The sequence below is a fragment of the Genypterus blacodes genome, unplaced genomic scaffold (genome assembly GCF_046128005.1).
Source record: "Genypterus blacodes isolate CSIRO-AG114 ecotype Tasmania unplaced genomic scaffold, CSIRO-AGI_Gbla_v1 ptg000227l_1, whole genome shotgun sequence".
NCBI lineage: Eukaryota > Metazoa > Chordata > Actinopteri > Ophidiiformes > Ophidiidae > Genypterus > Genypterus blacodes.
In genome coordinates this window covers 41,863-60,886 of record NW_027467025.1, presented here as the reverse complement: position 1 = coordinate 60,886, position 19,024 = coordinate 41,863, and positions in this window count along the sequence as shown.

The following is a 19,024-nucleotide window of genomic DNA, read 5'->3' as shown; positions in this document are numbered from 1 at the left end:
AGTAAAGAAGGATGAAGAGTTGGTGGTTGTGGACACAGACTCAGGTCGTGTGAAGCAAACCTGTGAGGCAAACACCTGCACTCTGACAATCACAGAGCTGAGAGAGAGCGACACAGGTGAGTACAAGCTCATACCAGAGCAGAAGGACGGAGGACCTGGAGTCAATTTGACCGTCACAGGTAACAGTTTCATCTGATTCATTAGATTTGATTCTATTGAATATCTACAAACTTTAAATATCTAAGAACACACGTGTGTGTGTGTTTGTGTGTGTGTGTGTGTGTGTGTGTGTGTGTGTGTGTGTGTGTGTGTGTGTGCGCGTGTGTGTGTGTGTGTGTGTGTGTGTGTTTCTGCACCTTCCAGATCTGGTGGTGAAGGCCAGACCGTCCTATACTGACCAAGAGTTGTCATGTGTCAGCAGCTGTCCTGCTCGTCCCTCCTATGTTTGGTACAAGAGAGGACACAAGACTGGTGAAGGGGAGAATATTACATCATATTTTTTAGACCACAGCCTCTCCTGTGCTCTGAAGGGATTTGAGCGTTTCCCCTCTCCTCCTAAGTGTGAGTGAATGTTTCATAGCTCCACCTGCTGCAGCTTTCATCCTGACTCACAGGATCATTACTAAAAAACAATAAACAACAAAGAGACTGAAAACTCAGGTTTCCTGGAGGAGGATTTCTTATTTTGCTTTCAGTTTCCCTCTGGTGTTTAAAGTCTGTTTTCCTCTTCCAGGTCTCTATGGTGACTCCTGTTACAGTGTGACCTACAGCAGCAGAAACATCTGTGCTCCCAAAGGCTCATCAGTGGACATTTCCTCTACATTCTGTCTTACTTTTGATAATTACGTCTCATCATTCTGGTTCAGTCCTGAATGCAGACATCAGTGGAACCATCCCTCACGGCCCGAGGACCTGAGAGAAGACTCCCAGTATTCAGGTCGTGTTACAGTGACTAACAGCACCTATGACCGACAGAATTGGTGCTTGAAAAGCGATGAATCCAAACTGACAATCAACAATCTGTCAGAGATGGATTCAGCTGAATATCGCTTCAAATACAAACACGCTTTCTATGAATATGGGGATGATCTGCCCGGTACATTCCTGACTGTCACAGGTACTGATGGACACAAAGTGATGAATACACATGCAGCATAAATATCACACAGACTGATGCATGTGTGTGTGTCTCTTCTCAGATCTGCATGTGGAGGTCAGACGCTTCTCTCCTACCAGCACAGAGCTGAAGTGTGTCCATAGCTGTCCTGCGTCTGTCGTTTGGTTCAGGAGTGGAAATAAGACTGATGATGAAGGAGCGTCTCTGACAGTAGACTCTTCTTCTGCAGACAGCTTCTCCTGTGCTCTGAGAGGATATGATGGTTTCCCCTGTGCTCCTGTGTGTGAGTGACTTCACTGTGTTCCTCTAGCACAGCGCCACCTGCTGGAGCTTTTAGCCTGTATCTTCTAAAACCCAACTCTTTCCTTATGATGTCCTGCATGTTTATCTCATTGTCTCAGCTACTTCACGTTATGGGGAGAAGGCACCCGGAAGTTACTATAGGCTAGAAAATAATGAAACTATTCAGACATTGATCGTCAGGATGTGGAAACACAAGTTGATATGAGTCAGGCAGACAACTCACTGATCGTTTGACCAATACAGGCTGTCAAGCTGAAGGCCCTCACTATACCAATCATTTAAATACTGCCCCAGAAGAAATATGTGACATGTAGATTAGCTCTGGTGTTGTCATGGTGATGGTGCCTGCTCTTGTGTGTTTTAGCTTCCTCTAAGACAGTGGTTCTCAAACTGTTTACATCAGGTACCACCTCAGAGAATATTTGGCTCTCCAAGTACCTCCACTATGGCCGAAGTTAACATACAGTAGCGTAGGCCGACCCTCTTCAGCTGCTATGCTAAATACACACAGGAAGCATTTATTCCTCATAAGAATATTATTTATTTTGACCTTTGTCAGTCACAGCCACATTACGCACGCACGCACGCACGCACGCACGCACGCACACACAGCATGTTGGTAACTATGTATAACTCTTATAGGCCTGACAGAACAGAAGCTGCACCATCAGGCTCATATCTGACAGAAACAAGTCAATTGGCCAAACCTGCATCATCAGTAGTCTCGTCCAGTTTGATGGAATAATAGTGACTATTTTTAAAGCGGGGGGTGGAGGGGGAGAGAGTGTGCGCTCCGAAATGTGCGATCTGCTGGTCTGTCTCACGGACTCATGAAGTGAAGTTGTCTTATGTCCCACGGCACACCTGGCGATCTCTCCCGGCACACCGGTTGAAACACACACAGGGTTAAAGCACAGGAGGCTTTGTATCGTTCCAGCCTCCGCATAGTGAAAGCCGGTAAGCCGCACACAATTGGTGAACAGCTGTGTTTACCATTAGCCAAAGAGATGGTACACATAACGTGTGCCGAGAAGGTCGCCAAACAGTTCAACTTGGTGCCACTTTCTAATGACACAGTGTGGCGGAGAAGCTACTGTATTTGAACATCGGCCAAAGTGGAGGTACTTGGAGAGCCAAATATTCTCTGAGGTGGTACACAATGTAAACAGTTTGAGAACCACTGCTCTAAGAGAAAAGTAATGATTTCAGGATTCTGAATTTTCCACTGGTATGTGTTAGTTGTACTTTTTGACGTTTAACGAAAAACAGAGGAGGTCAACCAGCTCTCTGTGGCCGCTTCCTTCCTCACTGTCAGCATGAAGGTTCATCAGCTGACTGACAACTGTCAGCAGCAGCAGCCAGATTTGTTGTCTCTCTGTAGCCACTTCTGTCAGTTTATATTTATTCTCTAAGACCTTGAGTTCACTAGTTCCCCTAAACGTCCTCACAGGAAGATGTTTTGGATTCTTCCACTTTTATTGGGATGATGTGACTTTGGGTAAATCCAGTGGAGACCTTCAGCAGGTTTACAGACTGAAGCTCCTTCATGTGTGATGTGTTTGTGCTGTGTGTTACAGTGGTGCAGGCTCCTTCTCACATCTGTGCTCCAAAACGTTCAACCGTGAACTTGACCTGGAACTGCACCGGCACAAACTCGTCCACATTGAAAGTAAAGAAGGATGAAGAGTTGGTGGATGTGGACACAGACTCAGGTCGTGTGAACAAAACCTGTGAGGCAAACACCTGCACTCTGACAATCACAGAGCTGAGAGAGAGCGACACAGGTGTGTACAAGCTCACACCAGAGCAGAAGGACGGAGGAGACGTTTGTGGACCTGGAGTCACTTTGACTGTCACAGGTAACAGTTTCATCTGATTCAGTAGATTTCATTCTATTTAATATCTACACACTTCAAATGAGTGTGTATGTACTGTATGTTGATCGTTCAGTCAGATTTTCTTCTGCTTTCCAGATCTCAGTGTGAAGGTCCGACACATGCGGTTTCTGATGTGTGGCAGCAGCTGTCCTCGGTCGGCTAGTCTCTCCTACGTTTGGCGCCAGAATGGACTCGAGACTGGGAAAAATGAACAAGGACAGACTATTAGAATTGAACCTCCTTATCATCAGAACAACTTCTCCTGTGCTCTGAGAGGATATGATGGTTTCCCCTCTGCTTCTGTGTGTGAGTGACTTCACTGTGTTCCTCTAGCACAGCGCCACCTGCTGGAGCTTTTAGCCTGTATCTTCTAAAACCAAACTCTTTCCTTATGATGTCCTGCATGTTTATCTCATTGTCTCAGCTACTTCAAGTTATGGGGAGAAGGCATCCGGAAGTTACTATAGGCTAGAGATTAATGAAACTATTCAGACTTTTCTGGATCAAAGGTCAGAGGAAAACACTCACTGAAGTATTGATTGACATATGAGTCTGTATCTAAGCTTCTGTCTTCATGTAGAGGAGCTTTAGAGGCCCTAACATGTGTTCATGGATCCATAAGGGTCCATTAGAGACTCTGTAGCCGCTTCTGTCTGTTTATATTTATTCTCTAAGACCTTGAGTTCACTAGTTCCCCTAAACGTCCTCACAGGAAGATGTTTTGGATTCTTCCACTTTTATTGGGATGATGTGACTTTGGGTAAATCCAGTGGAGACCTTCAGCAGGTTTACAGACTGAAGCTCCTTCATGTGTGATGTGTTTGTGCTGTGTGTTACAGTGGTGCAGGCTCCTTCTCACATCTGTGCTCCAAAAGGTTCAACCGTGACCTTGACCTGCACCGGCACAAACTCGTCCACATTGAAAGTAAAGAAGGATGAAGAGTTGGTGGATGTGGACACAGACTCAGGTCGTGTGAAGAAAACCTGTGAGGCAAACACCTGCACTCTGACAATCACAGAGCTGAGAGAGAGCGACACAGGTGTGTACAAGCTCACACCAGAGCAGAAGGACAGAGGAGACGTTTGTGGACCTGGAGTCACTTTGACCGTCACAGGTAACAGTTTCATCTGATTCAGTAGATTTCATTCTATTTAATATCTACACACTTTAATTATCTAAGAACACACGACTGTGCGTGTGTGTGTGTGTGTGTGTGTGTGTATGTATGTGTGTGTGTGTGTGTGTGTGTGTATTTCTGCTCTCCAGATCTCCATGTGAAGGTGGAATACATGCAGTGTCTTACAAAGAATCTGACGTGTGTCAGCAGCTGTCCTCTGTCTGCTAATCCCTCCTACGTTTGGTACAAGAATGGAGGGAAAATTGAAGAACAAGAAAAATCCATTATAAGTGACTCTCTTCATCATGAGGACAGCCTCTCCTGTGCTCTGAAGGATTTTGAGCGTTTCCCCTCTCCTCCTAAGTGTGAGTGAATGTTTCATAGCTCTACCTGCTGCAGCTTTCATCCTGACTCACAGGATCATTACTAAAAAGGAAACAAAGAGACAGAAAACTGGAGCAGGATTTCTTCTTTTTGTCTGAAGCTGCAGGCTGAGCTGTTAAACTTCCTGTTTGACTGAACGTTTCCACTGAAACATCACAGAGGTTTTCACATCCATCATCTATTTCAGAATCTTTCAGTCTTTGTCTTTCCTGCAGACTTTGTCCTCCAGCAGGTTTGAACCTTTAATTCTTGAATCCAGGACAGAACTCAGTGAAATCTGAATATTCAGACCAAATCCAATCCACACAAACTACCATCAGGTGACAACGGCTGAGAGAGCAACGATGGCTCAGATGTTTGTGCTGCTCCAAAGAGCACACATAATGAGAGTTAGGATCAGAGTCAGAGTCTGTGCATCAGCTGACAACATGAGAGCAAAGTGAGGAGGCTTCACATTTCTTCATGATTGGTCAGCCAACATGAAGCTTTTTTCATGCTGGTGTTTCATAGACGTGGCAGCATAAAGACAGGGAAGCAGGATTACTGAGGCTGTCAGCTGTCAGTGCTGCTGGAGCTAGCAGGAGATAGCAGGAGATTCTCCATCCGTGTGTCATGGAATGGAGAGAGCACACACACACACACACACACACACACACACACACACACACACACACACACACACACACACACACACACACACACACACACACACACACACACACACACAAAGATTCTTCTCTCTGTGGTGTTTAAAGTCTGTTTTTATCTTTTAGGTCTCCATGGTGACTGGTGTTTCATCCTGACTTACACCAGCAGAAACATCTGTGCCCCCAAAGGCTCAACAGTAAACATTTTGTTTAGATGCAGAAATAGTTACGACACACTCGACTCATCATTCTGGTTCAGTCCTGAACGCAGTCCCTCACAGCCCGAGGACCTGAGAAAAGACTCCCAGTATTCAGGCCGTGTGTCGTCTTTGTTGTCCCACAACGAGACACAGAAATGCTGGGGCGCAGTCAGTCAGTCCAGTCTGACAATCAGTGATGTGACAGAGAAGGATGCGGCTGAATATCGCTTTAAATACGAACACGCTTCCTACCCCGACTTTGGGACTGATCTGCCCGGTACATTCCTGACTGTCACAGGTACTGATGGACACAAAGTGATGAATACACATGCAGCATAAATATCACACAGACTGATGCATGTGTGTGTGTCTCTTCTCAGATCTGCATGTGGAGGTCAGACGCTTGTCTCCTACCAGCACAGAGCTGAAGTGTGTCCATAGCTGTCCTGCGTCTGTCGTTTGGTTCAGGAGTGGACGGGAGACTGATGATGAAGGAGCGTCTCTGACAGTGGACTCTTCTTCTCCACACAACTTCTCCTGTGCTCTGAGAGGATACGAGCGTTTCCCCTCTGCTCTTGTGTGTGAGTGACTTCACTGTGTTCCTCTAGCACAGCGCCACCTGCTGGAGCTTTTAGCCTGATGTTCAGTGACTTCCTGCTGGACATTCACACTTCATAGTGCACAAATGTCAGAGCTCAGCAGTGGCAGTGAAGTCAGAGGTCAGAGTTTGTTATGGGGCTTTGAGTTTGACTGAAGCTGCAGGCTGAGCTGTTAAACTTCCTGTTTGAATGTTTCCCTCACACCACCGCTTCCACCTCACTTACATGTTCAGATCATCTGCTTTAAAGTCTCCAACCTTGGTCCTTTTGATCTTTCATCTCAGACAGACTTCATTAATCAAGGACATAACTCACTAAGAGTTCTTAGATTCAGACATTCAGTCTTCCACATCCAATCCACACAGATCTTCATCAGACCACAACAGCAACGATTGGTCAGATGTTTGTGTTCAAAAGTGATGATGATTAAGGTCAGAATTAAGAGTCTGTCCATCAGCTTCAATATTAGAGAGTCACATTTCCTCCACAATCTAACTGACTGCTGCTATAAATATCCAGCACGTTTACTTTATATTAAAGACATATCAACGTGTCCATGTCTGTTCCTCCAGATGGTCCAAAGCCTCCCTCAGTGTCCCTGAGGCCCTCTGGTGACATCATGGAGGGCAGCCTAGTGACTCTGACCTGTAGCAGTGATGCTAACCCAGCAGCTACTTTGTCATGTCAGGAATTTCCCTCGGGATAATAAAATTTCATCTTATCTTATCTTATCTTATCTTACTTTCACCTGGTACAAGGACGAGGACGCCTCATTCAGAGCATCAGGGCCGACCCACAACATCACTGAGGCCACACCTGAGCACAGAGGGAAGTATTCCTGTGAGGCTGAGAACAAGCTGGGCAGGGCGAGATCTGAGCCTGTCTCTGTCCATGTGGAATGTGAGTCAAACAGTTTAGTTTAAAGTAGTAAAAACCTTGAATCTGTCTTATTCTTTAGCTCTTTAGCCTCATCCAGGTTCTGCTGAGCTCTATGCTTTCTTGTGCTCCAATGAGTACAGCAATCAAAAGCAGCAGAAAACCTACAAAGCTTCAGATTGTCACACAGTGACACTTTGGTAAAAGCAGTGACTCCTCTTACTAACCATGTTCATATGTCTCCTTCAGACTCACCTGAGGCTCCCTCAGTGTCCCAGAGTTCCTCAGGGGAGAGCAGCTCAGGTCTGGGTGAAGGATAAGCAGAAGAAGAGCAAGAACTTAGCCTGTAGCAAAAGCTATGGAGAAGTATTTCAAATGAAAGTATGATAACGAAAGTGGTGCCAAGCCTTGCAGCAAAGAAGATGTCACCAGAGTTCCACGAGGTGATGGATGTAAGTTGACCATCAACTTCATTCAAAACAAGGCTATGAACTCCAGATGTTTACGCCAAAATGTGTGAGGACATGGAAGCAGATCATGTCCAGCTGCTCTGTCACAGTGAGGTGAGATGGCTCTCAAGACGATTGGTCCTCAAGTGTTGGTTTGAACTGAGGAATGAGGTCTCCTCTTTTCTCACTCTCGCCTAAACCTGCCTTCCTCTGTGCCATGTTTTCACTGCTGAACCAGCTGAAGTCTCACTTCATGGGAGAAATGGCAACACATTATCTGTTGCGGACAGAAAGTTCAAGCTTTCAGGAGGAAACTTGCTTTGTGGACTAAGAGGGCCCAGGAAGAGAGGATGGACATGTTTCCTCTTTTGTCGGACATTTTGGAAAACTCCCCAGAGCCATTGCTCTGGGGAGTTTTTTTTTTTCAACAGAAGTCAAGCTCATTGTACGTTCAGGTTGAGAGAATACAAAGCTGTTATTTCATGATTCCAATCATTCACTGATGATAGTTTCAAACCAGGAGGGAAAATGTACATGTTTCTCAAGTGTTCCATGAGAGGACTCGTAATGTCATGTAGAAGACTAAATCAGATGTATATGTGTCAGAGTTTAGTCAATGCATGTTATGTACCGTAATTTTCGGACTATAAGCCGCGCCTTTTCCCCCATTTTTCGACCCTGAGGCTTATATAACGGTGCGGCTAATCTATGGATTTTTACAGCTAACGGCCACTAGGGGAATATCTAAATCTATGGATTTTACAGGTTACAGTCCTCCGGAAGGCGGAAGTCCTCCGGAGGCCGGAAAAGAGCGCGCAAAAGTAAAAGTGGAACCGCGAGTGGTACGAGAGACAGAACGACAGCGAGACAGACGGACATTACGAGAGCGAGACAGTTTGTGAGACACCCTCATTATGGCAATTGATATTGCCTCGTCAAGCGCTGTAAGCTTTGTTTTTTGTTATGGTACTACTGTAGGCTATAATGTAGATCAGTGGTTTTCAATCTTTTTCATGCCAAGGACCACTGCTGTAGATCACTGCCGGCACGTGCGCTGGGAGCGCACCGTTTAAGTTTGAAAGTTGAAAAGTTTGTGTGTCTGAAACGCTATGTGATACAGTACAGTTTACACAGCATAGTACATGTTCTGTAGCTACTATTGCACTAAATGGTAACACTTGAAAACGTTATGCAAATATCCAACTTGTTTGTTGAAATGTTAATAAATGGGAGCTTCCTCAAACAGCCGCCTCTTTCCCGACAATCCCCTCTGTGCACGAACCCTTACACATGGTAATTAAACATTAAAAAACCGGCGGCTTATAGTCCAGTGCGGCTTATATATGTACACATCATTCAATTTAGCTTCTGCGGCTTATAGTCAGGTGCGTCTTATAGTCCGAAAATTACGGTACTGTAAAAGTGTAACAGTACAAGAAGGTCAAAAAGTGCTTTACTGATCAAACCATGCTGAATACTGGCAACACCAAATCTACTCACTCTGTTCTGTATCTCAACCTTTCTTCTTTTGTTGTTTATCAAACTAGACACTGAAACAGGCCAGCAAACCGAGGCACAAACTAAACTTCATCTTCTTCATCATCATTTCTGGTGTAATACATGAGTCATGCAGTCACTTCAAACTGGCTGGTTACCAAAATGAAGTCTACATGTCATCTTATAATGCTATTGTGCCCCTTTTCAGGCCTCTTCAGTGGTGTGGATACTAAGTGTGACATGTTTGGATGGTTTTTGGTGATTTGGTGATTGGCAGAGAGAGTAGAGAGTCTATAGTGGCAATCGAACAACAGAAATCTGCCACTTGAGGGAATTTGAAGTCCTTTCCAACGCGTCACGATGCAAGAACGAGGTCCTCCATTTGATATACGTTTGACATTTTATTTTGCCTTAGATGGAAAAAAGCTTAAACCAAAAACACTGGGCTTTAAATATAGAATACAGCCTGTGATATAAAACAAACAAAAACACTACCAAACAGCAGGTTACATTACGTCGACGTTGACGGTTGAAAAACTGTGTGGCTTCCCAGTTCCTAATTCCCCGCTCCCCGTTCACCTGTGACTCTCCTTTATAGACTTCATGAATGATCACCTCCAGTGCCCTCAGGTGCGCAACTCACGCACACACACACACACACACACACACACGCACGCACAATATAGCACACATCAAATTGGCTACAACAGAGTCTAAATGCACTTTATTGGAAAAGATTCTTCATTTTGCTGGGATTTCCTTGGTTACTTTGAATAAAGCAAATATATGATACACACAGTTTGTACAGGGCCCTATAAATGTATGGATTCTCCAAATGAACACAAACATTGACGTACACTGAAAATAGAAAACGACTGGATCAACTTCACCCAATTGTTTAAATTTGAAGTTATTATTTTAGACAAACACTCAAGCACTGACGACGCCGCCGCCACGTTCATTTCTATCTCCTGTCGTGTTCTTGATCTTCGTCAGGCCGGCAAGAAGGAAGGACTTCAAGTTGAGAGAGGTCACACTTCAGCTGTTTATTATAAAGCATTTGAGGTTAAAGCTGTGGTACAGAATATTGACTGACTGACTGACACTGAGGTCTCAAGTGGTTCAGTGGTCCGCAGACTGCAACCAGTTAGCTATCTACACGTCCACACATGAGCCCAGAACTCAGGATTTACATACAATATATACTGTTCAAAGTGGGTGCGTCTCCTCCTTTGTGTTGGTTTCTGGTTGGTGGTCCCTGGCGAGTCCACTCCTCTCGGCACATGATTCCTCTTCATGCATCCTGCGCATTGTAGATGACACGATAGTGGCGTCTTCCCCATATTGATTATTCAATCCCCACTTCTTCCAGTGAACCCGGTCCAATGATCACACCCGGCAATATTCCCGATGTGCCACATGTGATGCATTCAGTCTTTTGATTCACTCATTGATCCTGAAAACCTCTGGACTTGGTACAACTGTCCTTTGATAGGATTTTGACCTAACACAGTGTTCTGTATTGCCTTGCACTGTCCACTCGTGAACTGACTCAACATGTGAACTTTGAACCTCCCTGCTGTGGGACAGACGAAGCATCTGATCTTGTCAGATATAGATCAGTTATTGTCTTTTGTTAAGACAGGAGGTACCAACCTTTGAGGCAAGGGATTTGCAAGATGGCCGCACGGATGACAGCTCTGAGTCGACGCAGCAAACTTTGGTGTATTTACTTTTTAATTCTTGCTCCTTTTGCACGGACAGCAAGTCGGTCTTCGTAGGTTTGGTTATGGAAACTAAATCATCTTAACGTCAATTCTGGATAATGGATCCGCAAGTTATAAGACTATAAAATCAACCAGACAGCATTACCAAACTAAAACACATATGACTTTTTATTAATACTTCTGGCGGGTGACGTTCACCCAAACCCGGGTCCTGTTGTGTCAGCTGATCTGTCACAGCTAATCGAGCCAGCTGACAACGTGGCTGTGCCGGGACGCGCAGCTGGGGAGACAATGCCAGTGATCGGGCCGTTGATAAACAATGCCGGTGATAAACAATGCCGGTTATAATATGAAAGCATTTATTAACTCACAATGATACTCATGGTCATCATGTTCACTGAGACTAAGCCTTGGTCTTTGTCCAGGGAGAAACAGGGGGAACCTCCTTACGTCTTCAGAGCAGGAACGGAAGAGAGTTAGCTGGGTTCGCAGTAATGGGAGAATCCAGGACACATTCTTGGGTTTCTTGTGTCTCCTTTCTGCTTTGAGTTGAGCTGAAGAGAAATTAGTTTAGAGACACCAGAGCTTATATACTGCAAATGACCTCACAGGCAAGGCTTTTGGCCAATGTCGCTGCAGCTGAGTCTATGACATCTTCACATCAAGGTGTGAAGAAGGGGTTAGTACACCACTACTTTGGGGACTTTTCTTATTTTGTGAACAAAGGAGCCCATGCTTTATCAGAGTCAGCCATGTGAGCCTCAAACCTGTGTAAGCCCCTACGCTGTTGTTGTGTCACAAGGAATTTCAATGTACAGAAAGACTCTGTGCAAATGACAAATAAACTTGAACCTTGAAGCATATTTCATCAATATAGCACTTTAATCAGCTCTTTCCATGACAGCATATGGCTCGCAGACAGTTCTGAGCTGACATCATTGATCCCCCCACCCCCTTATTTGGGGTCAGGGTTACTGTGTGTGTTGTGTTTTTATTTATTCTAGCGTGTTTAAGTGTAATGCTGCTGTGACCGAATAAGTTCCCAGCTTGGGATCAATAAAGTCTATCTATCTATCTATTTTTTATTACATCCATATTGAAATGTGTTGTAGCTATGACATCATTGCCTGCGGTCCGAATGGCGTCAATGTTGTGTCTTTGTTTGTTGGATGCAGTCAGGTTGTAGCAGGATCAGTTATTTAAGAAAGCTCTGGCTCCTTGGAAGAGACGCTGTTCAGACCGCACATTGGGATTGGAGTTGGAGAGTAGAAACTGTTTAACGTCCGTTTGAAGAAAGTGAGCTCGTGATAAACAGCAGTGACTCATCTACGCTGAAGAAGGGGAAGGAAGTCCACTTCTTCTCCTTTGCCAGTTACTGTCCTTCCTGGGATTCCGAGGTGAGTTGATGATGATGATGGTGGTGATGGTGGTGATGGTGATGGTGATGGTGATGGTGATGATGATGATGATGATGGTGGCAAAGAGCCGCATGCGTGTTAAACAATGTCAGCTCAGAACTGTCTGCCAGCAATATGCTGTCATTGAAAGAGCCATATATGGGTCGCGAGCAAAGGTCACCAACCCCTGTTGTAGATTGATCTTCCACAACCAGAACCGGTGAGAGAGTGCCGTCGGTGGATGGAGGCGGTACTGCAGCCATTGTTACTACAACAATGATGTCACACTTCTTGACTAAATCGTACTGTTGTTAACAAAATGGAGCTTCTTAATACTAATCATTCCTCTTTGGCTCTTCCAGTCAGCATCACTTTGAGTGTGAGTGTGTGAAGCTCGATGAGTGTAGCAGCAGCAGCAGTGTGTGGAGTCCTCCTCCTCCTCTCCCTCTCTGTGCCAGGTACTGTCACTATACATCTACACTGGAAGACTGTTAGTTCACTCATGAACACACACTGCACACTCACCTGTGTGTCTCTGAAGCTGAGTCATGTTGTGTCTTAGTGCAGTTATTTTGGATTATTGATATTTTGGATATGTTTTGAATTCTTCCACTTTTATTTGGATGATGTGACTTTTGGTAAATCCAGTGGAGACCTTCAGCAGGTTTACAGACTGAAGCTCCTTCATGTGTGATGTGTTTGTGCTGTGTGTTACAGTGGTGCAGGCTCAGGATGGCCAAGTTGGGACCTGCACTCCCTCTCACATCTGTGCTCCAAAAGGTTCAACCGTGACCATGACCTGCACCGGCACAAACTCGTCCACATTCAAAGTAAAGAAGAGGAGAGAGTTTGTGGATGTGGACACAGACTCAGGTCGTGTGAACAAAACCTGTGAGGCAAACACCTGCACTCTGACAATCACAGAGCTGAGAGAGAGCGACACAGGTGAGTACAAGCTCATACCAGAGCAGAAGGACAGAGGACCTGGAGTCAATTTGACTGTCACAGGTAAGTTTCATCTGATCTAGATTTGATTCTATTTAATATCTAACAACAAATCTAACAAACTTTAAATATCTCAGAACAGATGACTGTGAAAACTGTGTGTGTGTGTGTGTGTGTGTGTGTGTGTGTGTGTGTGTGTGTGTGTGTGTTGTTTCTGCTCCTTCTAGATCTCCAAGCGGTGGAGGTCAGATCGTCCTATACTCACCAAGAGTTGTTATGTGTCAACAGCTGTCCTCTGTTTGCTCGTCCTTCCTTTATTTGGTACAAGAGAGGACAAGAGACTGGTGAAGGGGAGGCTATTACATCAGATTTTTACGACCACAGCTTCTCTTGTGCTCTGAAGGGATTTGAGAGTTTCCCCTCTCCTCCTAAGTGTGAGTGAATGTTTCATAGCTCCACCTGCTGCAGCTTTCATCCTGACTCACAGGATCATTACTAAAAAGGAATCAAAGAGACAGAAAACTCAGGTTTCCTGGAGGAGGATTTCTTATTTTGCTTTCAATTTCTCTCTGGTGTTTAAAGTCTGTTTTCCTCTTCCAGGTCTCTGTGGTGAAGCCTGTAACAATATGACCTACAGCAGCAGAAACATCTGTGCTCCCAAAGGCTCATCAGTGGACATTTCCTCTACATTCTGTCTTACTTTTGATAATTACGTCTCATCATTCTGGTTCAGTCCTGAATGCAGACATCAGTGGAACCATCCCTCACGGCCCGAGGACCTGAGAGAAGACTCCCAGTATTCAGGTCGTGTTACAGTGACTAACAGCACCTATGACCGACAGAATTGGTGCTTGAAAAGCGATGAATCCAAACTGACAATCAACAATCTGTCAGAGATGGATTCAGCTGAATATCGCTTCAAATACAAACACGCTTTCTATGAATATGGGGATGATCTGCCCGGTACATTCCTGACTGTCACAGGTACTGATGGACACAAAGTGATGAATACACATGCAGCATAAATATCACACAGACTGATGCATGTGTGTGTGTCTCTTCTCAGATCTGCATGTGGAGGTCAGACGCTTGTCTCCTACCAGCACAGAGCTGAAGTGTGTCCATAGCTGTCCTGCGTCTGTCGTTTGGTTCAGGAGTGGAAATAAGACTGATGATGAAGGAGCGTCTCTGACAGTGGACTCTTCTTCTCCACACAACTTCTCCTGTGCTCTGAGAGGATACGAGCGTTTCCCCTCTGCTCTTGTGTGTGAGTGACTTCACTGTGTTCCTCTAGCACAGCCCCACCTGCTGGAGCTTTTAGCCTGTATCTTCTAAAACTAAACTCTTTCCTTATGATGTCCTGCATGTTTATCTCATTGTCTCAGCTACTTCACGTTATGGGGAGAAGGCATCCGGAAGTTACTATAGGCTAGAGATTAATGAAACTATTCAGACATTGATGCTTCTCTGGTGGGGCAGCAGATCATCAGGTTGTCTGCATATTGCAGGATAGCACTACCTACTGGTAGACCAATTTCCTTGAATGCAGGTTTAAAGACTGTTAGGGACACAGTTACCTTGACATGAATATAAACATGTATGTCAACATCTTGGCCTCGAATTGAAATGCAAACCAGTATTGGCTGTCTGGATGAACTGGAACAATGTGACAGATGTGACAAACCAACAGAAAACCATTTCATGTCAGTGGTCTCTAGCCTCATTACAAGTTTTCGATCAAGGTCCCAATTTTTGCCACCTTTTTTCTCTTAAGTTTGACCAATGACACATGAGGGTCAGCGTCAGGATGTGGAAACACACGTTGATATGAGTCAGGCAGACAACTCACTGATCGTTTGACCAATACAGGCTGTCAAGCTGAAGGCCCTCACTATACCAATCATTTAAATACTGCCCCAGAAGAAATATGTGACATGTAGATTAGCTCTGGTGTTGTCATGGTGACGGTGCCTGCTCTTGTGTGTTTTAGCTTCCCCCAAGAGAAAAGAAATGATTTCAGGATTCTGAATTTTCCACTGGTATTAATGTGTTAGTTGTACTTTGTGACGTTTAACGAAAAAACAGGAGGTCAACCAGCTCTCTGTGGCCGCTTCCTTCCTCACTGTCAGCATGAAGGTTCATCAGCTGACTGACAACTGTCAGCAGCAGCAGCCAGATTTGTTGTCTCTCTGTAGCCACTTCTGTCAGTTTATATTTATTCTCTAAGACCTTGAGTTCACTAGTTCCCCTAAACGTCCTCACAGGAAGATGTTTTGGATTCTTCCACTTTTATTGGGATGATGTGACTTTGGGTAAATCCAGTGGAGACCTTCAGCAGGTTTACAGACTGAAGCTCCTTCATGTGTGATGTGTTTGTGCTGTGTGTTACAGTGGTGCAGGCTCCTTCTCACATCTGTGCTCCAAAACGTTCAACCGTGAACTTGACCTGGAACTGCACCGGCACAAACTCGTCCACATTGAAAGTAAAGAAGGATGAAGAGTTGGTGGATGTGGACACAGACTCAGGTCGTGTGAAGAAAACCTGTGAGGCAAACACCTGCACTCTGACAATCACAGAGCTGAGAGAGAGCGACACAGGTGTGTACAAGCTCACACCAGAGCAGAAGGACGGAGGAGACGTTTGTGGACCTGGAGTCACTTTGACTGTCACAGGTAACAGTTTCATCTGATTCAGTAGATTTCATTCTATTTAATATCTACACACTTCAAATGAGTGTGTGTGTACTGTATGTTGATCGTTCAGTCAGATTTTCTTCTGCTTTCCAGATCTCAGTGTGAAGGTCCGACACATGCGGTTTCTGATGTGTGGCAGCAGCTGTCCTCGGTCGGCTAGTCTCTCCTACGTTTGGCGCCAGAATGGACTCGAGACTGGGAAAAATGAACAAGGACAGACTATTAGAATTGAACCTCCTTATCATCAGAACAACTTCTCCTGTGCTCTGAGAGGATATGATGGTTTCCCCTCTGCTTCTGTGTGTGAGTGACTTCACTGTGTTCCTCTAGCACAGCGCCACCTGCTGGAGCTTTTAGCCTGTATCTTCTAAAACCAAACTCTTTCCTTATGATGTCCTGCATGTTTATCTCATTGTCTCAGCTACTTCACATTATGGGGAGAAGGCATCCGGAAGTTACTATAGGCTAGAGATTAATGAAACTATTCAGACTTTTCTGGATCAAAGGTCAGAGGAAAACACTCACTGAAGTATTGATTGACATATGAGTCTGTATCTAAGCTTCTGTCTTCATGTAGAGGAGCTTTAGAGGCCCTAACATGTGTTCATGGATCCATAAGGGTCCATTAGAGACTCTGTAGCCACTTCTGTCTGTTTATATTTATTCTCTAAGACCTTGAGTTCACTAGTTCCCCTAAACGTCCTCACAGGAAGATGTTTTGGATTCTTCCACTTTTATTGGGATGATGTGACTTTGGGTAAATCCAGTGGAGACCTTCAGCAGGTTTACAGACTGAAGCTCCTTCATGTGTGATGTGTTTGTGCTGTGTGTTACAGTGGTGCAGGCTCCTTCTCACATCTGTGCTCCAAAAGGTTCAACCCTGACCTTGACCTGCACCGGCACAAACTCGTCCACATTGAAAGTAAAGAAGGATGAAGAGTTGGTGGATGTGGACACAGACTCAGGTCGTGTGAAGAAAACCTGTGAGGCAAACACCTGCACTCTGACAATCACAGAGCTGAGAGAGAGCGACACAGGTGTGTACAAGCTCACACCAGAGCAGAAGGACGGAGGAGACGTTTGTGGACCTGGAGTCACTTTGACTGTCACAGGTAACAGTTTCATCTGATTCAGTAGATTTCATTCTATTTAATATCTACACACTTTAATTATCTAAGAACACACGACTGTGCGTGTGTGTGTGTGTGTGCGTGTGTGTGTGTGTGTGTGTGTGTGTGTGTTGTTTCTGCTCTCCAGATCTCCATGTGAAGGTGGAATACATGCAGTGTCTTACAAAGAATCTGACGTGTGTCAGCAGCTGTCCTCTGTCTGCTAATCCCTCCTACGTTTGGTACAAGAATGGAGGGAAAATTGAAGAACAAGAAAAATCCATTATAAGTGACTCTCTTCATCATGAGGACAGCCTCTCCTGTGCTCTGAAGGATTTTGAGCGTTTCCCCTCTCCTCCTAAGTGTGAGTGAATGTTTCATAGCTCCACCTGCTGCAGCTTTCATCCTGACTCACAGGATCATTACTAAAAAGGAAACAAAGAGACAGAAAACTCCTGGAGTTTCCTGGAGCAGGATTTCTTCTTTTTGTCTGAAGCTGCAGGCTGAGCTGTTAAACTTCCTGTTTGACTGAACGTTTCCACTGAAACATCACAGAGGTTTTCACATCCATCATCTATTTCAGAATCTTTCAGTCTTTGTCTTTCCTGCAGACTTTGTCCTCCAGCAGGTTTGAACCTTTAATTCTTGAATCCAGGACAGAACTCAGTGAAATCTGAATATTCAGACCAAATCCAATCCACACAAACTATCATCAGGTGACAACGGCTGAAAGAGCAACGATGGCTCAGATGTTTGTGCTGCTCCAAAGAGCACACATAATGAGAGTTAGGATCAGAGTCAGAGTCTGTGCATCAGCTGACAACATGAGAGCAAAGTGAGGAGGCTTCACATTTCTTCATGATTGGTCAGCCAGCATGAAGCTTTTTTCATGCTGGTGTTTCATAGACGTGGCAGCATAAAGACAGGGAAGCAGGATTACTGAGGCTGTCAGCTGTCAGTGCTGCTGGAGCTAGCAGGAGATAGCAGGAGATTCTCCATCCGTGTGTCATGGAATGGAGAGAACACACACACACACACACACACACACACACACACACACACACACACACACACACACACAAAGATTCTCCTCTCTGTGGTGTTTAAAGTCTGTTTTTATCTTTTAGGTCTCCATGGTGACTGGTGTTTCATCCTGACTTACACCAGCAGAAACATCTGTGCCCCCAAAGGCTCAACAGTAAACATTTTGTTTAGATGCAGAAATAGTTACGACACACTCGACTCATCATTCTGGTTCAGTCCTGAACGCAGTCCCTCACAGCCCGAGGACCTGAGAAAAGACTCCCAGTATTCAGGCCGTGTGTCGTCTTTGTTGTCCCACAACGAGACACAGAAATGCTGGGGCGCAGTCAGTCAGTCCAGTCTGACAATCAGTGATGTGACAGAGAAGGATGCGGCTGAATATCGCTTTAAATACGAACACGCTTCCTACCCCGACTTTGGGACTGATCTGCCCGGTACATTCCTGACTGTCACAGGTACTGATGGACACAAAGTGATGAATACACATGCAGCATAAATATCACACAGACTGATGCATGTGTGTGTGTCTCTTCTCAGATCTGCATGTGGAGGTCAGACGCTTGTCTCCTACCAGCACAGAGCTGAAGTGTGTCCATAGCTGTCCTGCGTCTGTCGTTTGGTTCAGGAGTGGACGGGAGACTGATGATGAAGGAGCGTCTCTGACAGTGGACTCTTCTTCTCCACACAACTTCTCCTGTGCTCTGAGAGGATACGAGCGTTTCCCCTCTGCTCTTGTGTGTGAGTGACTTCACTGTGTTCCTCTAGCACAGCGCCACCTGCTGGAGCTTTTAGCCTGATGTTCAGTGACTTCCTGCTGGACATTCACACTTCATAGTGCACAAATGTCAGAGCTCAGCAGTGGCAGTGAAGTCAGAGGTCAGAGTTTGTTATGGGGCTTTGAGTTTGACTGAAGCTGCAGGCTGAGCTGTTAAACTTCCTGTTTGAATGTTTCCCTCACACCACCGCTTCCACCTCACTTACATGTTCAGATCGTCTGCTTTAAAGTCTCCAACCTTGGTCCTTTTGATCTTTCATCTCAGA